A 7,370-nucleotide genomic window follows, 5' to 3' on the forward strand; every position below is an offset into this window, starting at 1 on the left:
GTGCATATATCACTGTTTTGTGAAAAATAAGCGAAAATTTAAAATGTCATAACTTTCTCATTTTACATCCAATTTTGATGAAATTTTTAGCACTATGCTAGTTTGATTTTCTCTATGTATTCAAGTTAGCATTTTCCTGGGGTGGACTTAACTTTTAAAGAACCCTCTGTAAGTTAGGGTTACGTTAGTTGTCATGGTAATCAAATAATGCAATAAATTTTGAAATGTATATTCTTAAATCAAAAGGGGCAATTAATAATTATATGTTAATTTGCATGGTTACTATTGTAGCTTTAAGATTGTCTATATTGTTACATTTGCACCCAAAGCAGAGGATATTGTTCTCAATCGGAGTTACAAATCAACAAATATAGTATGGGCCCACATGAATATGTGAATATGTACTAGTAATAGTATACAAATATAGCAGGCTTTAAGGAAGTATAGCAGGAATTATTTGTCTGAAGTTGGACTGGCAATTGCTTTTTATACTAAGAGGCAAAAGTATGACTGGGCACACATGAATTTGTGAATATGTAAATAGTAAACAAATATACCAGGAATGGTGCACTATTTGATTTTCTTTGTATGTTTTTTTCTTTCAACAGCATAACAAAACCATGTTTTGTTATGCTATACTGTTTGTAAGATATAACAGAAAATTATGTGTTACTTAGTAATTTTAGTTGGGATCAAGTTTATCACATTGTTACATAGAAAATAAAGAGTCTACTAAAAAGTATTGTGAATATTGGGTTCTATTACTCCCATGTATTTTTTTCTGCTGAACATTTGACCTTAAAGTGCTGTGGTGATTAGATGGACATTTGGGAGAGATGAAGTTGAAATTGGAGGGATGGAGATGATGATATGAATAGGATGGTTATGAAAAGTGGGTTGGAGATTAAAGGAAGGATGGAAATGAAAGAAGGATGGAGATGAGAGGAATAGATGATGAGAGGAGGGATTGAAATTATGATGGAAAGGATGGAGGGGATGATGATGAGAGAGAGAGAGAGAGATGAAGCTGAGAGCAGAGATGAGGAGGCGATGGAGATGAGGGGATGTAGAAGAGGAATGGAACATCATCACCAGTTCACCACCAACATCATCTCTATCATCGCCACCATCACGATCGTCACAATCATTGCCATCACCACCGCCATCATCATCATCACCACCACCATAATCACTATGCTATCATCATCACCTTCATTATCATCACCATTATCTTAATTATCATCATCATCACCACAATCGTTATCGCTATATTCATCGCCATCATTATCATCATCACCATAATCACTATCGCTATCATCGCCATCATGATCTTAATCACCATCATCACATTGTCATTCAACATCATCACCAACATCATTGTCTCTATCATCGCCACCATCAATATCACAATCATTAGGTGGTTTCAAACCGCCTCGATCACAAGAATCCCTGTTAAATTACGAGAACTTTTTAAGGCTAAAAAATACCCGTTAATTATTCCTGCATTCACACAGCCCCGAAACACATCCTTCGGGATAAGTTCCCGAAGTTACGAGCATGCGCAGTGTGGTCTGATAAGCAGGCAAGGCGGGAGATTCAAAATCACTAGCCCAGCAGCCACCCACGTCGCCGCGCCCAACGACACGCTGGGATAAAAGTTCCCGTAATTTGCTTTCACATCGCCAAAATACCTGCGACCTTGGAAAAATCCCCACAAAAGTTCTTGTAATTTCGCCAAGTACCTACTATTTAGCGGGTATTTTCTTTCGGGGATATTACGCGTAGTTTGCTTTCACATTACCAAAATACCTGGTATTTTCTGATCGGGGTAAATTTCCCGATCAGAGAATATCTGGAACTGGCGAACTTCGAGGCGGTCTGAAACCACCTATTGCCATCACCACCATCATCATCACACCACCATCATCATCACCACCAACATCATCACCAACATCCTTCTCATCCATCATCATAATCATCGCCATCACCACTATCATCATCGCCATCATTATTATCACCATAATCTTCATCATCATATCACCATCATCGCCACCATCCCTACCATCATCACAACACCATCATTATTGCTATCGTATCACCAGTATAATCACCATCATAATCATCATCAGCGTCATCATGATCACCAATATCATCATCACCACCATCGTCACCGTCATCACCAATGTTCATCATTATCATCATCATAAACATCATTATCATCATGACCATCATCACCATCGCCACCAACAGTCTTTTCATCATCTCAGGAATATTATTGAGAACCTCTTGGAAATGATGCAATCCATTGACTCGATCTCATCAGTGCATGAAGTAGCTGGGTTTGTTTAGCTTTGGGTGCACTGGGGGTCTTGAACTTTTGTAGGGGGCACCAAGATAAATATGTTGTGGGGATAGTCCTGCAGACCAAAGTTTAAGAAAATCATAATTTCATTCTCAAAAACACGATTAGTTTATCTGAAAAGGCCTAAAGTAGGACCGTCACTCTCTTCTCCTTTCTCCCCCATTCCACTGTTTCATTCGCTCTGTCTTTCCACTTTTTCTGTTCTTTCCCTCCTTTTTTCTCTTCTTCAGGCACGTTTTTTTTGGGGGGGGGATTAAAGCCACCTCTCCCCCCAAAAAAAAATTGCTCAAGCCCTACCAAGATTTTTCAACCCCAAAGAAAAATAATCGCTATATATGTGGGCCATATTATGTATTAATGTACTATTCCTTTCATGTCATCAAGTGCTCTAGAATCAATTAAGTTTTTACTATTCAAATTCTTCAAAGATTTTCTCCCCGGTCACCACATTCCCTCATAACATTTTCAAGGGTGTCATTGATATTAAAACCTTATCCCCTGCCATGTTCTATCCATGTAGGAGTGCAAAATTGTAGTTTGAACTAAGGGGGGGTGGTGTTTGAACTAGGGGTGCCAAATGATTACCAGAAATCGACTGATTATGCCGATGATGATTTATTAAATAATTTATTGAAAAAATGAATGTTTGATCAAGCATATTTCGCATTGATTGAGTTTATTTATTGATAAATTTTTGACAAAAGATTAAAAGGTAAAAGTTGATGCCCCAAGTTTTGGAACTTATCATTAAATTCCGAAAATTCTGCTCTGGACTTCATACATACATGTAATAGCAGTCAGTCTCTCAACAGAAGGGGAGGGCGAGTGAGAGGGTGGTGGGGGGGGGGGGGCTAAATGTTCTGTTCAACCTTATTCAATCAACCTACTTTTCCCACTTAAGTTCCATCTCACCCCCTATTCTCCCGACTCCCATGAACACATTGCTGAGATCCACATAATAAAGTTAAAATGTTGCCCCAAAAAATGCAATGTGTGTTGAACTTCACTCATGAATTAAAGTTCAATTTAATAATTTATGAAATTTGCTTTAACAACCAAAACTGGCCACGATTGATCATTAATTTATCACAACACCCTTAACTTTGCAGGTTCTAACGGATTTGCCTTTCAACAACTGACTGAAATTGGAAGGCTATTTCCTGCCCAGCCTAATTTTCATACCCTTTGTTTAAGTGGGAAGTGCTCGCTCAACACATTTTGGTGTCATTTGAAAGTTGGCTTTATTGACTTCCATATGTAGGTCCCCCCCCCAAGTGATATATTTTTTATTCGGCAGCCATGTCAAAAGTTTATAGTTTTTTGGGGAGCTACCATCAAGTAGATAAAACTAGTATTGTACCCAGGTCAGTCAGGGTCGTATCTAGGGGGGACATTCAGGGGGCCAAGGCGCAAATAAAGAAATGAAAAAAAGGAAAAATAATGCAAAGGAATAAAAGTGCAGAAAAGGGATACCACTGAACTGAAGGAAATTAATACCGTCTTTTGTTATTACCATGGTAATGCCGTTTCCAACACATTTAGAAAATGAATCTTGCATGTCTTTATCCAAGGATGAATATTCGTGCCACTACTCTACAAGAATTCCAACAAACAGCTTTAGCTTGAAATATTCCTTTTGTCAAACGCAAATATGACTTCTTTAGCTGCGAGTTTGAATTTTGACATTTTACTTTTCATTAATTCTCATTAATAGTTATGAAATACATTATTATCTGGTTCCCTTTTCAAGGCATTTTCAACACGCGCTGATTTGATAAGGGAGATATAAATCCTAATCATTGATTTTTACTAACAATGATTGAAATGTCATTTTGGGGTGAGAATATGTAAAGTCCATCTTAGGCAGGGTAAGAGATGAATAATGTGACATAATTGTACTAGTATCTGTGTATGAAATCACAGATGAAATAATCATGATGATGATCACGATGTTGTGGTGATGAGGATAATGATGATGTGATGAAGATAATTATGGACTGGTGATTGTTATGAGATGGAAGGTGGTGATGATAGTGATGGTAACGATGTCGATGATGGTGGTGGTGATGTTAGCTAGTGGTGTTGATGATGTTTATGACGATAGTAGATGGTGTTGGTAATGAACAGTGGAATACAGGTGGTGGGGGATCATGATCTTGGGGGTAAGAGCACCCCCCCCCCCTCAAAAAAAGATGATAAAATACAAAAAAAATGAAAGAGAAACGAAAAGAGAGAAGAGTTTTAGTACGATGTCATAATCTATAAAAAATGAGTTTGTGTAATAAAATTTTTTTTTACTGGTTCACAATTTTTAAAAAATAACTTTGGCATGATGGGCCATATCTTACCCCTCTAAATCTTTCACTCAATAAGCCAATGATAATGATGAAGTTTGTGGTGATGATGATGTCATAATGACGATGATGGTAATGATATTGATGATGATGAAGTTGGTGGAGGCAATTATGTTTGTGATGATGATCACCCCCCCCCCTGCCCTTTCATCTTTATTCCCCTCGGTTTATTTTCTTCCAAAATAGCTCAAAATGCACTGAAATGTCAATTTCTCCATCGAGAATGTATTGAAGAAACATGGATTATGCAGGAAAATACTTTTGAAGTTTGAAATTTTATTTAATGAAATTTTGAAGAATTCAACAAGTGGTCGAGTTGTCCGATTCAGAGCCAACCCTGGACAACTCAACCGCGACGAGTTGTCCAGGGCAGCGGGTCGGGCTGTTCGGACCCCATGCCAAAAAACATATCATAACAAGATTCTGAATCCCGTAATTGCCATCTAGATCTATGTCCTCAGGGCCAGGGCAGGGGGGGGGGGTATTCAAAAGTGAAAAGCTGTCCCTACACCTGTACACAATTTCATTTTCTCAAGACATGACTTGTCCTGGTTTATGAGGATATCCTTGTTTTCTGGAACGATCCCAATTTTTGGAACAGCGCTTCTATCTGTTACTTTAATAGTAACGTTACTCCTGATATTATAATTTAAATACGATTTGAGAAAAATTGGTCAAGTTGGATTGTGGCCGTTGACCCTCAGCTCAGCCTCGTGGGAAGACCAAAGGCTACAAAACAAAGGTTGGCAATTACAGCAATTAATGGAAAAAGAACATGTCGATCATCTCACCTGCATCATAACCTGCAGCTGTATTATCTGATCATTCTTCCCAGGCCCAGTCGTAGGCCAACAACCTGACGTGACTCGTGTCGTGATGAACTAGGCGAAACTAAAGACTAAAGTAAAGATGTCCAATTCAGAACTCGATTAGATCCAGTCATCATCATGCCAGTACTACTAGATCTTGTTGTTTAAGTTAACGACTGATTCTGATCACTTGATCAACATCTCAGCATTTGGATGTCTCCATGATGATGATAACAATGACCACCAGTGAACTGTCAGAGTTCCGAACTCAGTTCGGAATAGATGAGGAAGAAGAGTTTGTAGAGTACGCGGCCAATTACCAAAATGGCGAAGAGCGATGTCGTCACGGGGAATCCCCGAAAAAACTGTTTCCTAATCGCCATACAGATGGCGCTATTTAAAATCTATGGAAGATCAAATCCCATTTTTTTTCGGGCATGTTGAGTTAGTTAACTTTCTATCCGGGGAGGGGGCACTTCCATTCACCAGTGGATACCATGCATGCACATTTGGTTTCAAAAAGCACCCCTAAACATATATTTTCCATGTTCTGAAAATGCACCCCTTAACAAGTATTGGTGTGTGAAACCCTACCCTTATAACAAGTATTAAAAAAATAATAAAAATAAACGGTACCCTTGACAAGCATTCCTTTACGGGTATGGTCAGGGCTGAAAATTTCACCAAAATCAGATAACAACAAAATTATTGAATTTTAGATTTTATCAATATTTTTGTGAAAACATTTATATGCACACCGCCATGAATATTCATGAAGATGGATGATGATGTCATATCCCCACTGCCTTATTTTATTACATGGAATCTGTTTCATTTTTTCATACATGAAGAGTTTTAGTTGCAAAAGGGGTTAGGTCCACTTTGGACCATTCCGAGAATGCAATATTGATGTACAATGATGCACTATCCTATCATTTGAACATGGAACTAGGTATAAAGAAATCTACCTGTCTTCAATTTTTTCCTATATATTTTTTTTCAAATTATCATTGTGGACCTTGCCCCTTTTGCAAGCAAACTGAAATGAATCCAATCTCTTTTGATTAAAAAAGGGATTTTTCTTTGCCACTTTCATTCTCGTTTTTGTTTGAATTTCAAACTTTTTTAGTATCAGAGCGACTAAAAATTTAACGTTAGAGAAAGAAAGCAATAAAATTTATGAGAAATGGCCTAACTCTATTTTGAAAAAGAAAGTCTTAAGAAGAGTTTGGTTGCAAAAGGGATTAGGTCCATTCCATGAAAATATTTTTTTTTTAGTTCTCCCATATTGCAATATTCTTATGCGAAAACTGAAAAAAATTCTTGATACCCTACCATGAGAACATAAAATTTAGAATAAAAGAAACCTACCTGTCTTACCCCCTTTGTAACCCCTTTTGAAAAAAGGTGATCTTTCTTTGCCATTTTAGTTCACTTTTTAATGGGAATGTCAACTTTCCTTTGTTATCATCCTATAGAGATACTAAAAATCTATAAATTTAGACCAAAAAAAAATCAAATTTGGTGAGAAATTGACCTAACCCCTTTTGCAAGTGAGCTCTTCACATGTGTAAATGATTTGTCTCAATCATATTATGATAAAATAAGTTGTGGATATTAATAACTAATGCACTTAATCAGTTTTCAATCCAATTGTTTTATTTCTTGCCATAAAAAACCTAATTTCATATAAAGTACAAAAGAAAAGTGGGAATATGACATCATCAGCCCACCTAATGAATATTCATGAAGACATGCCCAAAACTGTTTGACCGGACTAATGCCAATCTTTAAAATTCAATAACTTCGTTATTTGTCATCCGATTTTGATCAAATTTTCAGCAT

The 7,370-nt window shown here is 37.2% G+C and overlaps 1 protein-coding gene across 2 annotated transcripts in view; it reads right to left on the reverse strand.

Moving 5' to 3' along the window:
* Window positions 1–5,909, reverse strand: part of LOC121416785 — a 43,189-nt gene extending 37,280 nt beyond the window's left edge. The window contains exon 1 of one of the 2 annotated variants that reach the window (XM_041610261.1): window positions 5,508–5,909. The gene's annotated coding sequence lies outside the window, so the exon portion shown is untranslated. The remainder of the gene's footprint in view (window positions 1–5,507) is intronic. The other variant, XM_041610260.1, reaches the window with a different exon arrangement.
* Between the last annotated feature and the right edge of the window lie 1,461 nt (window positions 5,910–7,370).

The sequence above is a fragment of the Lytechinus variegatus genome, chromosome 6 (assembly GCF_018143015.1).
Source record: "Lytechinus variegatus isolate NC3 chromosome 6, Lvar_3.0, whole genome shotgun sequence".
Lineage (NCBI taxonomy): Eukaryota > Metazoa > Echinodermata > Echinoidea > Temnopleuroida > Toxopneustidae > Lytechinus > Lytechinus variegatus.